The 20,649-nt window shown below is 40.5% G+C and overlaps 1 protein-coding gene and 1 long non-coding RNA gene across 4 annotated transcripts in view; one reads left to right on the plus strand and one right to left on the minus strand.

The window, feature by feature from the left end:
* The window catches only part of PDYN (prodynorphin), a 36,361-nt gene extending 27,018 nt beyond the window's left edge, over positions 1 to 9,343 (minus strand). The window contains exons 1-3 of one of the 3 annotated variants that reach the window (XM_072110832.1): positions 9,201 to 9,343; positions 7,409 to 7,626; positions 5,768 to 5,883 (exon numbers count right to left, since the gene is read on the minus strand). The gene's annotated coding sequence lies outside the window, so the exon portion shown is untranslated. Of the gene's footprint in view, positions 1 to 5,767; positions 5,884 to 7,408; positions 7,627 to 9,178 lie in introns of all 3 variants that reach the window. The other 2 variants (XM_072110830.1, XM_072110831.1) reach the window with 2 other exon arrangements.
* Positions 9,344 to 12,670: 3,327 nt separating this feature from the next.
* On the plus strand, positions 12,671 to 19,030 carry LOC140064188 (uncharacterized). The gene is made up of 3 exons (XR_011847721.1): positions 12,671 to 12,808; positions 16,778 to 16,862; positions 18,557 to 19,030. It is a non-coding gene; the product is annotated as an uncharacterized lncRNA (long non-coding RNA).
* Positions 19,031 to 20,649: the final 1,619 nt, after the last annotated feature.

Raw genomic sequence — 20,649 nt, forward strand, 5'->3', positions numbered from 1 at the left:
GCCAGAAGCACCAACTACCATAGTACCAAGAACCAGCAACGAAAGATTGCATTCAGATGATAACTAATACAGACACCAGACCAGACAATACAGTGACCAAACCAGGAAAATATTGATAGAGACTCCAGAGCAGACACATAGTAATGATGGAGAACCCCAAAGACCTGACAATAATAATGGAGACCCACCAGAGCAGACAAATGATAATAATAATGGAGACCCAAAAGCAGACAATAGTAAAAGAGACCCCACAGCAGATAGTAATAACGGAGACCTCAGAGCAGGCAGTAATAATAACGGAGACCCCCCACAGCAGATAATGTTAATGACAAAAAATAGATACCTCTCCTCACTTGTCTTCTGCTCCCTGTGCAACAGTGGACCTTCTTCTATGCTTAATGTCTCACTCTTCCCTGGGTGCCTGATAACGACGCAAACTATCAATATCAGGACTCGGAGCAGGAAAGGACCTGGTAGTGGTAAGTACATCTGACAAGTACTCTCCCAGGTTTCCTCCTGGGCACTGCTCTGCTGCTGACACTGGCACATAATACCAGCATCAGAAGCAACAGCGGACCCGGGAGTGGTACTTGTCAGATTTAGTTCCTTTTGTAGTAAACTAGTGTAGTAGAGTATACTTGGGTCAAGCAACAGTCTGTATAATAAATCCATTTATCTATGACCAAAATCTCATCCAAACCTTTTGTTAACTTGAGTCCTTTTAGAAGCCCACTATATCCATCCTGGAACAATAAATCTGTCGTATATATATATTTAAGGGTTTCTTTTTATAAAGACATTGTATGCATAGATAAGGCAGATGTGCTGACAAACTTAATAGCCTGTATTTATTCTCATGTAACCCTTTGTTTTGCCTGTAAAATGTTGCCTGCTATACTGTATCCACATCCTGTTAAACCTTATCTATATTATGTGTCTTGTATCAATCACTGATCAATTCTTATCTAGGCCACTAGCTAGGTTAGGGGCATGCACTGCGGCTGCGGCAGTCAGCCAAAACTCATGCACACATATGCTAGCCATTGTTTTCAAATAGTTACATAATAGTAATTCTAGGATTTCTTTTTTATTGGGCAGATGACACCTGGTACCTTCATGGATCAGCTGGTTTAGGCACATAATATAGATAAGGTTTGAGAGAGAATGGGTACAACAGTTTTATGGCAGAGGATACAATCTTCAAAAAGAGCAGCTATCATAGCCAAATGAAAGGGGTAAATAGGGATAAATATAAGCTATTACATTTGTTGGATACTTCAAATTGTTTATAGGTATTCTGTGCATGGACGGGGCACATATTGATAAAGATGTAAACTGATAATAATAATTTGTAAGGAATCCAAAAACAATCAGTACACTATTGGAGGTATACTAGTAATACTTGGTATTACCTGATAGTACCTATTGTCTCACAGGGGATACACTATTTTATGTTTGTAATTTTAGTAATTTTTAACCATTGCATTCCTAATAAAGATTTTGTAGATATTTTTGTGGCATAAATTGTGATCAGACAGGTTTTCTCTCAATGTTTCCGGTGGTTTGGTATATAGTAATGCATGGTACTTTTGTAGCAGTCCTATTACAGCTGTATACAAAGCAGAACAATAATATGGCTATGTGCATGAGCCATAGTGGTATAGTCACATATGGAAGACGGTAAAGATACCAGCAACAAATGTGCCATATCTGAGTCTCGATAAACGTATCCTTTCTTCAGTTTTTCATGGCCAATTTGTATCAGTCTGGCATCCGTTTTCCAAGTTATGAAAGAAATATGGTTCCCACTAGGTCACAATCTACTTTTTAATTGATCATTGGTCCATTAGAATGATAGCAGTGAGCACTGTTCACGGAGGGAACCTGTCTTGGTTTCTGATCTAATATCAGTTTAGATCAGTTCATCTGATAGCAAATGCATTTGAAAAATGCCATATTAAAATAAATAGTTGCAGAAACATCTGCCATTTATAAATACCCCCTTATAGTATAACTGAATCCAAAGGAGAAAAGCAGCTCTTTGTCTGCGTTTCAAGGATTTATTCACATGTGGATACAAAGCACCTCTTATAAGGGCCAGACCCTTAAAAGCTTGCACCCACACTGGATTTAATCCAACTTCTCAGAGTGCCGCCCTTTCTCTTTGTTCCCTTATAGTATAAGATGTGACACTTCCAGAAGACTCATTATGGATGGCCCCTCCTGTAATGACTACTTCATTTTCTATATGTCTTTATTACTAGAAATAAATGAATCGGAAAATGGAAAAAGCCTGGCCAAGAGGTCAGGGTCAGTGGAGGGAAATGACCCTGGACACTAGTTTGGTGATGACTATACTGTTCAATAAAGACAATTCAGAAATGGAGTAGTGTAGTGAAAGATAAGGAGGTTAGAGCAGGTAGTGAGACATCTGCCTAAAAGTGATCAGTAGAGAGGGCTGGACCATCTTTTATTATATCAATTGGGTAGTCATGGTATGCTTTTTTTCCTTGAATATCTGTAAGGCTATATGGGGACTTAGGCTGAGACACTTGCTGTGTAGGCAAATAATGAAACACTTAAAGCAGCTTATAAAGTGGATGCAGTCTGGACCTGACAAATGCATATATTCTGTAGGTTTGGCGTCATCACATCAAAGTTACCTCAAATTGTGAGTACCTCTTCACTGCATTTACTTTTATAAAAAGGGGTATTCCCACAAAGACAAGATTCTTAAATATACTCAGGATAACCATTCAAAAGAATTCATAAGAAGGATCTAGATGCCTTTTTACACCTAAATAACATTGATAGTTATGTTATACAGAATTGTTTCCCCTAAATCCCTTCCTAATCCTATCCTTTCCCTTCCTTGGTTAAACTTGATGGACATGTGTCTTTTTTTTTCAACCGTATAAACTATGATACTGTTATTAAACAGTGATTATAATTGCAACCTGTGTTTAGCAGTCCAGATGTTTAAATTTTTGTTGTCCCTGGATGCGACCATAAACTCCTGACTATATTGGGCAGATTTCTCTAGCATGAAAAGCTTCTCTGGTACTGCAGGGAGGGGGAGCATAAGCAGACAGCACCACGGAGAGCCACTTTCTTCCCTGCAGCAGCAGCTTGCAGAGGAGACACCAGCTCTACAAACTCTACAGACAAGATAAGCTCTTGATCCAAGGGGAGGAGGTGACATAACAGTGCTGACTGAGTGTTTTATTGATTAGGTGAGGTAGCAGGTCTGAGTGTGTCATTTTGTCTTATCCAACTCTTGATTCTGATCTGTCTCATCCCTTTTTTTCTGTTGCAACTACTACTAGTAGAATCTTCAGCAGCTAAATGAAAGTATAGCTAGACCCTGTACCCCGATAATCTAAGCACACAGCACTACATAGCACAGAGGAAATGTGAAGTGCCTGCACAGCTAGTGCTCCCCACACGGCTGAATGTTAGTGACCAGTCTAGGCAATGATAGCAAAAAACAGCAATGCAACTGACTAAAATTGCAACATACCGGGTGATGAATTATCTTATTTGTGTAAACATCACTAGGGGATTAAAATTTGAGAACTTTCTTTCATGGACAATCCCCTTTAACTTCTGTAAATGCAAAGATACCCTGCTATCTCTGAATGCTACCTATTTAGGCAGTGCAGTTAAAACACTGTCTACAGTTTTGATTATTGTGAAATCACAGCAAAATGCAGCATTTTTTCATGACTCAGAGAATTTAAAGGGCTCTGTACATGTTCAAAGGTATCAGTCCAAGATTTAATGTTATATCCTACTGACAATTGACAATAGATCTCAACAAACTTTGTTTCTAGATTTTACATCTTAAATGAGCATCAATCATGAATTCTTGCCACAATGTGTGTTAATATCCTCATTGTCCCTTGGGGTGAGTTATGTTTTCAGGATCAGATGAGGCTGTAGAACAGGTAACAATAATCAATTGCTTTCTGTAAATACCGAGTACTGAAAACCTTAATAGTACATATCATGCTGTCCCGTGATGAGGCATGCACTAACATAAACTCCAATATATCAGGATACCAAATCTGTGTTGTATTTCAGCACAGACATTGTTGACAGCTTTGTTACCCTGATTTTACATTTATCCTGGGATATATCTTTTAACACTTGCCTCGTTTTTTTCCCTCACTTTGAAGCGGCATAGAGCATTAACCCTTTACATAGAGTATTGCGCAGTACATTTTGTCAGTGATGCTGCTTCTCAGTGTAGACTGTGTTTTTATCCAACATTTACTAGGCTTTTTTGTTATCATTATTATTGTTATTATTCTCGTTCCTCATTATTCATTTTCTATGTGACTGCATGAAGATTCAGGTCATTAACAGTGTCCCTCCTGGGAATTGTAATGGGGTGAAAAATTGCTTTAACTGAAGTTAATAACTCGCATCTCCATGTCCTCTTAAACTCCATGTCACTCACGTCATTACGGGGGATGGGGGAGAGACGTATTAGCGACCACAGTTAAAACAAGCAGCAGTATGTGCAATTATGACTAGGGGGTTGGTAGTGCCAGGATGTGGTACTATCACAACATAGACTGGGAGATAAATTACTGATGGGGCGTAGGATATATATATTGTATAAGACTGAGTACCCCACATAAAATGCCACAGGTCAACCGCATCTCAGAACAGGTGTTATGGTGGGTGCCAATGTGCTATCTAAGGGCACAATTTAAATTGCACATGGTTTATAGAAGAACAGGGTTGGATACCTAAAGTTCCTGACATGACTGTTGTCAAAATCAGCTTTGAAAAACAGATGTTTTATTCTATTTTCTCACAGCCGTTTTTAACGCATCCTCATGAACTACAGACTATAGACGGTAGCAGACATGTGCATTCTTCCAAAAAAGTGCAAAAAATAGACAGAACTATGGTAGACTTTTACCGTGGTATGATTCTGCCCTAAATCTAATAGTACAGAATTAGGGGAAGTTGCTGATAATATAACACAGTGGTGGCTAACCTATGGCACTGGTGCCAGAGGTGGCACTCAGAGCCCTTTCTGTGGGCACCCAGGCCATCACCAGAGAGGACTCCAGGTATCTTTCTGCAGTCTCAGACAGCCCAGGACTTGTTGTGCACAGAGCTATTTTAAAGTGACAGCTCTACCTGGGACTACTGGAGGAGTGGGAAGGTGTGGACGGATCTGGATTATCATTGTAGCTCCTGCTCCGGCCCTGACAATTCTTCCTGTTTACGGGACCCTGGAGGGAAGGTACAATAATCATCCAAATTTCTTCTATTTACTGCTTTATTGGTGTCCTCAGGTGCTGGTATCTATGAAAACTGTGACGGAGAAGGGAGTATAAATCACTAATTAAATTTCTGTGTTGGCAATTTGCGATAAATAAGTGGTTCTTGGTTGTAGTTTGGGCACTCATATAACACATATGATGTCAGTCTCCCCAGAGCTTCCCAGCCTTGGAGGCATGTGATCTAAGGTAGTGAGTATTTTCACCCCATTGAAAAGCTATTATGAAATGACTGATAAAAGAGAGCAATAGATTCTATTCAACAGTCAAACAGATAGCCTCTCTAGTGCGCAACACATGTGTTCAACACATGGAAGGAAGAAAGGCAGCAGGGTAACTATTCCTTCATAAACAGAAATATTATAATTGTGTGATATTGTGGACACTCGGATTGCCTCCTATTAAGGAACATGTATAGTCCCATGCTAAATATCATATATTACCTTAACCCATACAGAAACAGTTACCGCTGATACAGAAATCCTTTTCTCTTTTGAAGACCTTTATATGTGCTGCAAGTTTTGTGGCATAAAGTCGTCCTCCAGGATGTTGTATGTCCTGGCTTTCTTTTTGGGGTCCAGCCCTTAAATATTAGCAGATGTTTAGAGGACTAATTGAAATGGGGGGTCGGGATTGTGTGATAAGGTCAGCAGTCGGTAGATCATAGTGTAACAATGTATTTGGAATTACAGGGTTTAAGTAGTTCAAGGTAATCTACCACTAGGATGAAGGATTGTTTACTAAGAACACTTACATTTTGGTGTGTGTACCCTCTGGCAGGATCTGATCTTATTTTAACTCCTTATTCCCTTGTTTTTACGAAACAAGGCTTTTAACATTATGCAAATGAGCCTGACTCCAGACTGCATAGATGGTGATTAGATGATTAGATGAGCTCATTTGCATAGTTTTTAAAGTCTTTTTTTGTTAAAAAAAAAAAAAAGCAAGGGCATAAGAAGCTAAAAGAAGAGTGGATGCTAACAGATTTCCTTTAATAGCATGATTTTAGGGGGCTAAAGAGTTAGGTGTAATGGGACATTTTACTGCTCTATACTACAGAATATATAGTAATGGGTCAGAGAGACGATATATGGAGGGGATGTACAATACAGTATTGTTCAATACCTGGTGCATATGATTCCTGAAGAATCCTTACAAATACTATTTTGTTTTTTTACCTATTATTTTGTGATTTTGCCTATTATGTTGTGATATTTATGATATTTTGTACACAAAAAAATGGGAGTTACTACAGTGACATCACGTATAGGTTGAAATGTTAAGGTGCTATAGGATTTTACAGTTTCTAGTGATTGTGTGCCTTCCTCAGTGGGTGCATTGTACTGTGAAATCAAGGACCAGAATGTTTTTTATGGGGTTATTGGGATGTAGTATAGTTAAAGTTATCTGTGGTTTTGTTTATGTATTATTTGTTGTTTTGTGTTTAATTATGAGGTTTTATAGCATTATATATTGTAAGATATTGTGATGATGGGTACACCATTGTTACATATTATATAAAATTATAGTATCTTGTGGCATATATTCTGCCTGCAGGTAGATTTAGGGTGCTATTTTAACAGCTGACAATTACATTGACACATTGACATTGACAATTACAATTTAGGGGTGTATTAAGATTGCATTGTATTGAATATGGTAAGTTTAGGGCACTATGGTGTAAAAAAAATCAACAGAATGTAGTTCCAGGTAGAATGCACTGTACATTTCCATAGGAACGTACATGTGTATGCTGCAGTATTGTTAAGCTGTGTTCTTTGTTATGTTTCTGTGGATCTGAGATAGCTGTAAAATGACACAGAATGCCAGAAATCAAAAGGTACAGTATTATATACTACAAGCTGCAGAATATGTTGGCATACTGCAGTGTACTTTAAAGCACTTCTGATAAACTTGTGAAGCTATGGGATGATTCATGAATTATTGTGCTGCAGTAGAATTGCTAGTTTTGTGTTGTAAATGCGGATTGCACACCATAGTTGAGACACTAGAATGAACAAAATGTGTTGTAGGTTTGGATGTTTGTTCTGCCTGTGTAAGTATATATGAGGAACTACATTTAACATACACATATATCAATGGGTTACCTCTTTGAAAGATGATGCAGCCTAAAAGGAGTCGAGAATCATCCGTCCCTTCTGTGGGTCAAGGCAGGGGATATAACTCCACAAGTAAATTCTAGGCTGTCCTGGTTTTCCTATGAACGCATGAGACACTTCACAACTACTTATGCACAGGGAGGTGTACAGGGAGGGACTACCAGGATGTTCCTCCACCTCTTCTTCCAAGGGGATTCGTTGTAAACCTGCAATCCATGTGCAATGAATGTCAGTTTTATCTTGATGTCATCACCATTATATGTCTGATTAGAAGAAAAAATGTTTTTTAAAAATATTTTATTGTCAGATGTATTTAACTACTAGTAGGGCAAAGAGATGGCTTTCTGTAAAGAAAGAGCATTGTCAGTTTCCTTCTCTTTAACTGCATTAACTCTACAAATCATTCACTATAAAAAGTAAATGCTATGTGCAGCATGTACTATACACAGTCGCTATACAGGATATAATGTATAAACTGTACACACCTTGTACACATAGTATACTCAGAATGTACATATACATTATACAAAACAATTGCTGTACATAGCGTAGAATGTAGACACGTATATATTATATACCGGATGTACTGTACACAATATACTCATGTATATAGAAAGGAATGTATATACATATACAAGGAATGTACAATACAAAATTTATATGCAGAATAGACAGTATAAACCCACCATGTACGACACATGGTATACCATATTCAAAGAATATATATATATATATATATATATATATATATATATATATATATATATATATATCTGTACACATGGAAAGTATAGACTGCAGGTACTGCATGTACCCTAATGTACTTTACACAGCATGGAAGTATACTTTAAACATTGGAGTTACTTTATATTGCATACACTATTCGAATAATCTAAAATACAAAGAAAAGACTATACACAGCACACACTGTAAACACACAGTATGCACTGCAGGTGTTATATACAGCATACACTACATGTAGCATGTACTAAATGCTGCATACACTATACAAAGCACTATACACTACAGACAACATGAACTATACACATTACACTATAGATACTATACACTGGGCACAGTCTCTACAGCACATACAGTACACAGCATACACTACACACAGAAATAACTATATGCATTATGCACTATGAGCAGCATGTATACAAAAGACTATATAGACTATCAAAACTACACACTTTCAGAGCACATCATCCACACCAGGCACTTGTGTTCTTTCCTCCCCACGTCCCTCAGCATCAGTGTGATCCAGTGTCCACAGTTACATGTGTTGTCAAAAACAGCATTGCAACACCCAGAGTCAAAGCAATGTTACTTACAGCCATGCATGTAGCTTTATCAGCATGGCTATATAGTTAGAACTAACAACACTAGTTATAGAATGAATGGGGGCAACTAGTACTAGAAATAGTTAATTTAGTTTAGTAATTACTAATTAATTAGTAAAATCGTAATTATGACAGACCATAGAAGAATTTATCTGTGCTTGTTACTGCAATGTAACTAATAAATCCATAATGATGCATTATACAATGGGGGGAGGGCAGAAAGGTGGAATTATACAATACATGGGTCACAATGGAGGGGCCACAATGGAGGGGCGTTATACAGTGGGGATGCTGCAAGAGGGGGCACTTTTTATGGTTGGGAGCTACAAGAGAAGGATAATATGGTGCAGGCATAATAGGATAAGTACAAATAAGAAAGTGTCAGTGATGTACTCCATAACAAGCTCCTATTCACATTTGGCAATGATGTATCTCACCACCCCTTTTCTTCAGGTTAGGAATAAAGGTCTCCTGGGTTCAGCGTCCTTCTCCCAGTCTCCACTCACTGGACCGAAGTGTGCACCCGTCCCACTCTCGTGTCCGAGGTTCACTGCCATCCCTGTGTTGGAGATTGCGGACAGATACTGTAGAACACCAGGATAAAGGGTACAAACAATTTATTGTATATACTCACAAAGACATATTTAAAAAGCGCACATGTCAAATCCTTATCAGAAACACCAAACACCTTGCCCACATCATAAAATTGTATGCGTGATCCACAAAAGTGGGCATTATTCAGTAATAGGAAGGGGATTTAGCATCAAGGCTACAGTTAGCCATGAGAGTTCATGCCCTGATTCTTTAACCCCCTTGCCAGCTCCTACCTTTTTCCATATTGCGTTTACACTATTAATAACTCCACAACATCAAAAACCCATTTTTTTAATTTTTTTTTTGTACAGGGCTGTATGAAGGCTTGTTTGCTCCCTAAGCTGGAAAAAAATTCCAAATGAAGCGAAATTGCCAGAAAAAACTCCCCCTTTTATTCCTTAACTCGGTACAAGTTCATAGATAAAAAAAATTGTATTGGTTTTATTGTGTTTGAACAGATTTTTAAAGCCTTTTTATATATTGATAGAACATGCTGGGCATGTCTGCACCCCAGGCATAGCTAGGGGTCTCCTGCCAAGTGTTGTCAACTGAAATCCCCCTTTAAGGCTGGGTTCACATCATTTTTTATGTATGCGCTAAGCGCACTCGATGGATACAATGGCATATATTGGCAGACGGAGGCATCGTTGTTACTTTCGTCTGACCACTATACATCAGATCTACTGAAAAAAGCAGGATGGAAAGACGTAGCAAGCTACGTTTTTCCATCCTGCTTCCTCTTGTACACTCCTCCTCCCGCATTCAGGGAAGATGGGGGGTCTCCATGGACAGGTAATGGCCTGTATTCAGACCCATTTAAATTTTTCACTTTTTGTTTCATTGCACCCAATTGATAAGATCAAAATAGTTATTTTATTTTTGATCATTAATGTACACTCTGCACCCCATCTTGACAGCAAAATATAAAAAAGTAGATATTTTGCTAGTTTATTAAACAAGAATAACTGAAATATTACATGGTTATAAGTATTCAGACCCTTTGCTTAGTATTCAGTAGAAGCACCTTTTGAGCCAGTACAGCTATGAGTCTTCCTGGGAATAATGCAACAAGTTTTTCACACCAGGATTTGGGGATCCTCTGCCATTCTTCCTTGCAGATCCTCTCCAGTTCCCTCAGGTTGGATGGTGAATGTTGGTGTACAGCCATTTTCATGTTGTTCCAGAGATGCTCAAATGGTTTTAGGTCAGGGCGCTGGCTGGGCCAGTCATGAATGGTCACAGAGTTGTTCTAAAGCCACTGCTTTGTTATTTTAGCTATGTGCCTAAGGTCATTGTCTTGTCTACAGTGTCTTTTTTTCTCCATACATACAGCTGACAATTAATACCAAAAAGTTCAATCTTTGTCTTATAAGACCAGGTAATCTTATTTCTTATCGTCTGGGAGTCCTTCATGTATTTTTTTTACAAACTGTATGCAGCTTTCATATGTCTTACACTGAGGACAGGCTTCTGTCGGCACACTGTGCCATAAAGCCCAGACTCGTGGAGGACTGCAGTGATAGTTAACTTTGTGGAACTGTCTTTCATCACTCTACTGCATCTCTGGAGCTCGGACACAGTGATCTTGGTTGTTCTTCTTTACCTCTCGTATCAAAGCTCTTCTCCCACGGTTGATTAGTTTGGCTGGATGGCCAGTTTTAGGAAGAGTTATAGTCGTCCCAAACTTCTGTCATTTAAAGATTATGGAGACCATTGTGCTTTTAGGAACCTTGAGTGCTGCAGAAATTCTTTTGTAACCTTGACACAATTCGGTTTCTTAGCTCCTTGGGAAGTTCCTTAGACCTCATGATATTCACAGTAACGTGCACTGTAAGCTGTAAGAATTTATTTAGACAGGTGTGTGCCTTTCCTCATCAAGTCCAGTTTAATTTAACACAACTAAAACACAGACTAAATATGCAGCAAATACCCACCCTGTTTGGAGAGAGCCCTGGCCGCCAGTCAGGCCCGGCTCCAGCACCCGGCATACCTGGGCAAGTGCCGGGGCCCAGAGAGATGCCGGGGGTCCACACACGCTGTGCACATGTTCACTCTTCACTTCCTGTGAGTACGAGCTGTGTCCTGCACCGTTCCTCCCCTCTGGGACAAGGCACAGCACAGGTAAACACTACAGAGCTGCCTGTGTGGTGCAGCACATTATGGGTTAATCCCATAGCTCCCAACCGTCCCGATTTTGACGGGACTTTCCCGTTTTTCGTACCTCTGCCCCGCGTCACGGGCAGCTATGAGATTGTCATGGATTCTCCCCCCAGGTCCCGCTGTGTCCGCATAGTAAATACTTTGAAAGTCTGAACTCACAGTACAGAATGGCTTCTACAGACATCAGGAGGGAATCCTTTTCAGAGAAGTGTCGGGCTTAGCGGAGAGCAGGGACCACGTCATCAGCTTCATATCACCATCTGTCCATATATGGTCACTGCATCTCCTAGGGTTCCCCAGAGCAGACATCGGGAGGGAATCCTTTTCAGAGAAGTGTCGGGCTTAGCAGAGAGAGCAGGGACCACGTCATCAGGTCTGATCAGTATCTGTCCATATATGGTCTCCAGGGCTTCCCCAGACACAAGCACTTTATATAATTAAATTAAATAAAGTTTTGGCCAGGCTGAGATTCGAACCTGGGACCTTGTGCACCATAGACAGGAGCTTAACTAACTGAGCTATAAGCCCAGTGATACTTATCAGAGGATTTCTGGTAACTAAGACATGTTATCAGCCAGTGTTACATTGTGATACAGACTAATGCACTGATATATAGAGAGGGATCTTCTCAGAGAATATTATTGTAATTATTGAGACATTATTGAGATAATTATTATTATTATTATAAATTTTATTATTTTTATAATGATTATTAATAATGGTAAAAATAATAATAATTATCTCAATAATAATAATAATAATAATAATAATAGTCTCAATAATTACAATAATCTGAGAAGATCCCTCCCTATATACCATTGCAGTGTATAGTCATAGTTCTTAGTTGCCAAAATTCTCCACCCTGTTAATCACTAAGGTTATAGCTCAGTTGGTTGAGGCGCTGTGTTATTAATTGTACTTGGACACTGCAGGTTCTGGGTTCAAATCTCAATGAGGATAATTTTTTTTTTTTTTTATTGAGATGATTTTTATTATTTTAATATGGCTAAAATTTGGGGCGTGGCCAGTGAGTGATTGGGGGTGTGGCTTAGGGGATCGCCATTTTGTCCCTCTTTCCTTTTCACAAATGTTGGGAGGTATGGTTAATCCCCCCCCCCCCCACACACACACACATACACACACATACACACACACCTTCCCCCATCTCCTCTTCACATGGACCTGCAGTAAAGCAGCAATCTGTCAGCTCAGAGATCGGGACGAAGAGGAGGAGGAGGAGAAGCCTGAAGACTCCTCTATGTGATACCAGGGCTGCTGCAGATGACACATGGTATGTGACATGTATGGATGTGTATTATTGATCCATACAGTGAGTGTATTGTATGTGTGATGATGTGTTTGCTTGCATGTGTGTCTGTAGCTGTCTGCATGTATATATGTCTTGCTGCATGTGTGGATGTATGAATGATATGGATCATCCAAATATACATGAGAAGCAGAGAGGGTTCTGTGTCAGTGATGTGTATTATGAGGTTACACAGCAGATGAGGTAGGTATTATGAGGTTCTGCAGCAGCAAAGTTTTGCATTATGAGGTTCCGCAGCAGCTCAGGTGTGTATTATGAGGTTCCGCAGCAGCACAGGTGTGTATTATGAGGTTCTGCAGAAGAGGAGGTGTGCAGCATGAGGTTCTGGGGTGTGTATTATGAGGTTCTGCAGCAGCAGTAATGTGTATTATGATTTTCCGCAGCAGCTAAGGTGTGTATTATGAGGTTCTGCAGCAGCAGTGATGTGTATTATGAGGTTCCACAGAAGCTAAGGTGTGTATTATGAGGTTCTGCAGCAGCAGTGATGTGTATTATGAGATTCCGCAGCAGCTGAGGTGTGTTTTATGAGGTTCTGCAGTGTTGAGGTGTGTATTATAAAGGTTTTGCAGCAGTTGGGGTGTGTATTTTGAGGTTCTGCAGCAGCTGAAGTGTGTATTATGAGGTGGAGGGGCACACATTTTTAGGTTCGCCCTGTTGGTTAAATGACCTCAAAACTACCCTGACCGTGACACAGCTGTTTGGGATGATAAACTGGGGAATATTTCAGGGAATAGTAGACCATTTTAGTTTTTGAATTTTTAATGCTGGCACTGCAAAGGGGCCCACTGTCGCCCAGGGGCCTACTGAAACCTGGAGCCGGCCCTGCCGCCAGCTCTCTCCATCCAACCATTCCTGACACGTGCCACAATAATATGCACATGTCCAGTAGGTGTTAACAATTGTTGTAGATGCTTTAGAAATAACCTGTATGAAAAATGCGTAACCTGTATGAAAAAGCCATGGCTTCACAGAAAATTTACAAGTTGTGACAACATGCGCAGAATTTATAGCTCAGTTTTCTGGCACAAACTATGCCAGTTAACAAGAGGTATAAATCTAGACTAGACCGTATAATATTGTGACAGATTTAACATATTTATCCAGAATCAGACACTGTGACAAATCTGGTGCTATATAAGACTGTTAGATATATTAGTTTTAATTATATCTTCCAAAATCTTGCACACTTGGTTGACATTGTCCATACTGAACAATGTATAGGGTATGTACAGGGCTGCATCTTCCATGAGGCGGAATAAAAATCTTGCTTTAGACGGCAGACTGCATAGCCCTTTTAGAGGTGGCACGCAGGCCAATTGCTGCTCACCTCACCGTCATACTGACAAATCTGTTTTTGGGTCCCGGACAGTGCTGCCTGCACCTACGGCACAGAGTAACTTCCTAGTAGTGTAGTATGCTCTATGCGAATACGCTTCCGCAACGTGCTTCTCCACTCACAAGCAATTAAATAACTGTAAATCAAGTGTCAATTTCTAATACTTGGTTGAAAACGCTTTATGGCAATGACTGTCTAAAGCCTTGAACTTATGAACATCACCAAATGCTGTATTTCCTCCTTTTCCATGTTCTGCCAGGTCTTTACTGCAGTGTTTTTAGTATGTGTTTGTGAAGTTTAACTAGAAAAATACATGTTCACTTGCATGTTCAACTTTTTTGCTTTATCCCCTTGCGGCCAACCAAAATAATAGTACATGGGCACACGTCAAGGGGTGTATGGAGAGGGCTCACTTCCTGAGCCCTCTCCATACACACCAAGAGTTTTCTGCATATCGCAGCAAACACCCAGTGTCAACACTCACAGTGGGTTTTAACCCTTCATATGCCTCCAGCATAGCTGCACCTCCATCTTGCCTGTGATCATTGTTCCCTGTGGCATCATAGGGGAGGGAGAATCCGTCACCATGACAGGCTCGGGTATTTATAAGACCGAAGGACTTGTAATTTTCTTTTTCCTAGAACTGATAAAGATATACAGTAAAAACAATAAACATGCTATCTTTGCCGTTTCCTAAAAGTCCCAATCTATCAATATATTAAAAATGTTATTCCCATCAATGAAACTGTAACAAAACTAGCGCCCTAATGTCCAAAACAACACATTTTTGTGATTTTGCAAATCCTTAAAATTTAAATAAATTGTGATAAAAAAATCTTACAATCACACCGGGTGCCACTCCTTTCAGCTAAGAACAGGAAACTGAGGCTAGAATTTGCACAAGCTCATCGAAATTGGACAGTAGAAGATTGGAAAAATGTTGCCTGGTCTGATGAGTCTCGATTTCTGCTGCGACATTCGGATGGTAGGGTCAGAATTTGGCGTCAACAACATGAAAGCATGGATCCATCCTGCCTTGTATCAACGGTTCAGGCTGGTGGTGGTGGTGTCATGGTGTGGGGAATATTTTCTTGGCACTCTTTGGGCCCCTTGGTACCAATTGAGCATCGTTGCAACGCCACAGCCTACCTGAGTATTGTTGCTGACCATGTCCATCCTTTATGACCACAATGTACCCAACATCTGATGGCTACTTTCAGCAGGATAATGCACCATGTCATAAAGCTGGAATCATCTCAGACTGGTTTCTTGAACATGACAATGAGGTCACTGTACTCAAATGGCCTCCACAGTCACCACATCTCAATCCAATAGAGCATCTTTGGGATGTGGTGGAACAGGAGATTCGCATCATGGATGTGCAGCTGACAAATCTGCGGCAACTGTGTGATGCCATCATTAAGATGCACACTGGGGCACATTTACTTACCCGGTCCTGCCGTGATCCCCGATCCAGACAGTCCGACGAAGATGAAGTTCGGCGCGATTCACCAACATCGTTCGCCTGAGATCCTGCATCTGTCGCTTCCTCGCTGAGGTCCGCTGGAGTTCACCTTCATCTTCCTCGTGCTTGTAAGTGCGTGTCTTGCGACACAATTTACGATGTTGAATCCTGCGCGTTGTCCAAATCCGCCCACCGATTTGTGTCATGTGAAAGCCAGTGCCGGTGCGCCAAAATCCGATCAAGTGCACCAAAAACCCCTGTTAAATGCGCCGCTAATCGGAAATCACCGGGAAGCCCGACGAAAATGCGCTCCGCGGACCCTTAGTAAATGAGCCCCACTGTATGAAGTGGCAGTATCGCCGCTAATGATGTCATCAGTGTGCGCAGGCAAGGAGGAGAAATCTTCATCTGCCTGCCTGTGCCGCTACTGTAATCAATTGTATGCATGTCTGACATATAGCATTTATGTGTATTCTCCTATGTAATGCACGGGTTAGGGTGCATCAGCTAGAGTTGAGGTATATGGGGCCCACTGGGCTCCGCGGGCCCACTGGTGTCTTGTTATGACACTGTACATCAGGGATATGTAGGCAGATTTGATTATGATCTACTTGAGGACCGCAGATTGGTGCAGCCAGTTCACAGCCACAATTGGGGATGTCTGAGTGTACCCTAAAGACTGCCATGCGCCCTGGGCTGTATGAAAATTATAGCCTCTAAAAGTCTGGCATTCACTTTCTACATGTACTAGAATCAAGCTTCTTGGGAATGGAGGCTATGTCCCTTCTGCCTGCTATCAATCTGCAGTTTTAGGACCTTTGGAGGACCTTCAAAAGTTCTGAAATGGCTCTTGCGTACATGTGTATTAAGATTAGAATCAGATGTTGGGGATTTCATGGGTGAAGGACTTTCTTAGGACCCCTAGAAAGTTTGGGGCCCCGGGCTACTTCCCAAACCGCCTATCTTATAATCCACTAATGTTCTCAGCACAGGAGGTATGTGACATAAAGTGGTGATCATGGGGACATCAGAATGTCATGGCTATTTACTAGTAGCAATAGAATGTATTTAACTTCCCAACAAGTGCAGAAATGAGTATTTTCATGTCCTCGGAAATGCCTTCCTCCCCCAGATCTGATCCATTCATACATGTTCTCGTTCCATACTGAGACTGCTGCCTTGGAAATGACAAAGAGACAAAGATTCCGGATTACAAGGTAACATTGAAGGGGGGATTCAACCGCAGTAGGCGGAGGAGATCAAAGGGACACATGAACAGGAAGAGTATAAAGGAGCAGCTGAAGAGAAGTGACAAAGACTGATTCCAGGGAAAGAGAAGAACAGCACAGACAGTCCCCGGGTTACTTACAGGAAAGGTTATGTAGGTTTGTTCTTAAGTTGAATTTGTATGTAAGTCGGAACTGTATATTTTATAATTGTAGCTCCAGACAAATTTTTTTGGTCTCTGTGACAATTGGATTTTAAAAATGTGGGATTGTCATAAAAAACAAGATTACCAATAAAGCTTCATTACAGACACCTGTGATAACTGTTATAGCTGTTTATTGTAGCCTGATGCTAAAGTACAGTAAATTACCAACATCCAGAGGTCAGTTTGTAACTAGGGGTCGTCTGTAAGTCGGCTGTTCTTAACTAGGGGACCGCCTGTATATGCAGGATGACATGGGAGTGAAAAAGTATAAATGGCACATTTACTACTATGTGCAGTTTGTCTGTGTAGTGTGCAGAGAGCGTTCAGCAATTTCCGTTGGCTCCATTGAGATGTATGGAGCAGAACGGTCATGCACGGCCTGGGACCCCATCGGACCCCGCGTTTTTTCATGATCTGTGGGGGTCTCATCACTGAGACCCCCACCCATCACCAGGTTAGGCCCTATCCTGTGGACAGGGCCTAACTTGATTTTGTGAAGCATCCCCATTAAAGGAAACCTACCATTTGTTTTTATGCATTGTGAACGAAGCATACCTTGAGAATGCTGTAGCTAAACTGATGCAGAAACATATCTTGTTTAATCTCTGATCCGAGTGGTTTTGCTCAAAAAACAATTATAAAATTCAGGACCTTAGGAAAGCTGGGTGCCCTGACTGCCGTAAATAAACACATTAGGGCTTATTTACTAAGGGTCCGCAGAACGCACTTATGTAGAATTTTCGAAATTCTCAGGAAGATCCGGACTGAGTGCGGGCTTTAACTTTAAAATTGTGTCGCAAGGCATGAACTTACATGCACCAGGAGTTAGAAGGTGAACTCCGGTGGAACTGAGCGGGGAACCAACAGATGCAGGAAATTGGGCGCACAATCTTTGTGAATCGTAGCAAAGTTCATTGTCGTTGGACAACGCACAATGGGGATCGCGCAGGAACGGGTAAGTAAATGTGCCCCAGTATTTCCACATACACAGGAGCTGCCTGAACTGTCCAAACAGGACTAATCAGCCTGAGCTGGATAACTCATACACAACAGTTGAGGGTTGGTGAAGTGATTGATTACTTCTGCCTTTCAGGGACAATACAAGGATGAAGCAGTGCATAATTAGGGTGAGGAGGGCGCCTGGGCAGCCACAGGAGCGTCAGAGCCACATTATCATAATTTTATAATTGTTTTTTCAGCCAAACCAGTCAGTTCAGGGATTAAACAAGATATGTTTCAGCATCAGTGTAGCCACAGCATTCTCAAGGTATGTTTGATTCATAATGCATAAAAGGAAATGGTAGATTTCCTGTAAGGACACGGCCTTAATTGGCCTTCAGGACATTCAGGACACAGACCTTTTTTGTGTTTTTCCTGCTCAAATTCCAAAAGATATAACATTTAGATTTTTTATCTTTGACCTATGATTAAATAGGCCAACTGGACTAAATTTTTATTGCTTATTGTATCCTGAAATAGACCTCTGAAAAGATCTTTGGAAAGGTTTTTGGATATTATCGCTGATTCAAGTCATCTACCTACCGTATCCAGACAACCTGGTACCTGTGGTACGCCGAATAGAGACTAGTGCACATGCGAAGACACTAAGCGGATACTAGTGTGCAGTACAGAGGCACCAACAGCACGACTCCATTAACATAGTGACTGCAACTAGATGGTCCCACCACCATGTGACCCATCCTACTTTTTGGGGGGAAAACCATGTCCATATAACCTTAGTGTTGATATTCTTTTATTTATTTGATTTTTTTTAATCTGACATGGGCATGTGAGGGCTTGTTTTTTTTTGCAATAATATTTGATTTTCCAATGGGTTAATTTTTATTGTAAAAATAGCATGATGATTCAAATGCAACCTTTTATACAGAATAAAACAGCTGTTCACCGTACAGTATAATAAACATAATAAAATTATTGTATAGGTTGATACGGTTAAGGATATACCAAACATGTACTGGTTTTCTTATATTTTACTACTTTAGCAAATTAAAACACCCTTTTAAGGAAACACATTTGCCTATGTGTTGCCATATTCTGAGAGCTGTAAATCAAAAGAGTATTATTAGGGCTTGTTTATTGCAGGAAAAGGTAACGGTTAGATTGGTACTATTATAGGGTACATCCGACTTTTTGATCGCTTTGTATTACATAGTTTGGGTGGTAGGAGGCACTAAAACTTTATTTTTATAACGTTTTTAATACGATTTTTAACAGGTTGCAAGGAAGATACAATCAACATTTAACTCAGTGTCTCATCCAAAACCACACGTAAAAAAAGGATAAAGCTAATAATAGAACATCATCTTGTGTCTATGATTCATACCTTTGGGGAACCTTGTATTAAGTCGAAACATCCAAAAGGCCTCGCGATCACACAAGACCCTGGATCTGTGTCCGCTTATTACTAGAGGTTGTATGTGTTCTATTGCCATGGTATGTAAAGACGCTATCTTTCCTTGGTGTATCTCAATAAAGTGATGTGCTACCCCAGATAATTTTCTTTTTTTGTCATTTCTTTCAGCGGGGTCTGTTTTAGACCAATTCACAATGTGCTCAAGGAATCGCTGTTTAAATTTGCAGATTGTACATCCAATATACAATTTGTGACAAAGCGTACATCCCACCAAGTATATTACATAATCACTGTTACAGTTTAAAAAACTGTTAATTGTAAATTAAAATGAGCAAAATATTTAGATGGTTATACAAGTTGCAGGTTTTACATGGATGCGTGCCACATTTGTAAAAACCCTTCTGCTGTAGCCATGTTTGACTTTTTCTGTCCCTCGATTTGAACATGCTTGATGATACACAATTACCTATAGTTTTGGGTTTTCTTGCTGCTGCCTTGCAACCATTATGCAGTATTTTTGACAAAGTTTCATCCTCAAATAAAATAGGCAAATGTTTTTTGTATTATCTGTTTGATTTTGTGAAACTGGTCTGGAAACTGTAGGGTCAAAACAAGACTATCCTTGTTATTTGTTGTATTTCTATGCGTTTTTTCTTTTTATTTCTAGAATGTTTCTCCGATCCTTGTTTGATACTATGGGGCAGATTTACTTACCCCACCCAGTCCTGTCGCGATCCAGCGGCACGTTCTCAGTTGAGGATTCGGGTCTTCCGGCGATTCACTAAGGTAGTGCGCCCGATGTCCACTAGGTGTCGCTGCTGTGCTGAAGTCCGCTGGAGTTCACCATCCGTTGCTGGGTGCAGGTAAGCCCGTGTCAAGTGACACATTTTTTTTTTAAATTCCGCGTTTTTTCCAAATCTGTCGGGTTTTTCCGATGGCCACACCCCCGAGTTCCGTCGCGTGCAAGCCTGCGCCGATCCGATCATGTGCCCCAAAAACCTGGGACAATTCGGCGCTAATTGGAAAAATTCGGGAAACCTAACAAGAAAAAGCGATTCGGGCACTTAGTAAATGACCCCCTATGTGTTCCGCCCTCTTGAGCATCCACTGGGGGTAATTTTTATTCCTTAGTCTGCATTCGATCTGATTGGCCTCCTGTCATACTTTTCATATAATGTACAAATTCTCTTGGCCCTTT

Source organism: Engystomops pustulosus, chromosome 6 (assembly GCF_040894005.1).
Source record: "Engystomops pustulosus chromosome 6, aEngPut4.maternal, whole genome shotgun sequence".
In the NCBI taxonomy this organism is placed as follows: Eukaryota; Metazoa; Chordata; class Amphibia; order Anura; family Leptodactylidae; genus Engystomops; species Engystomops pustulosus.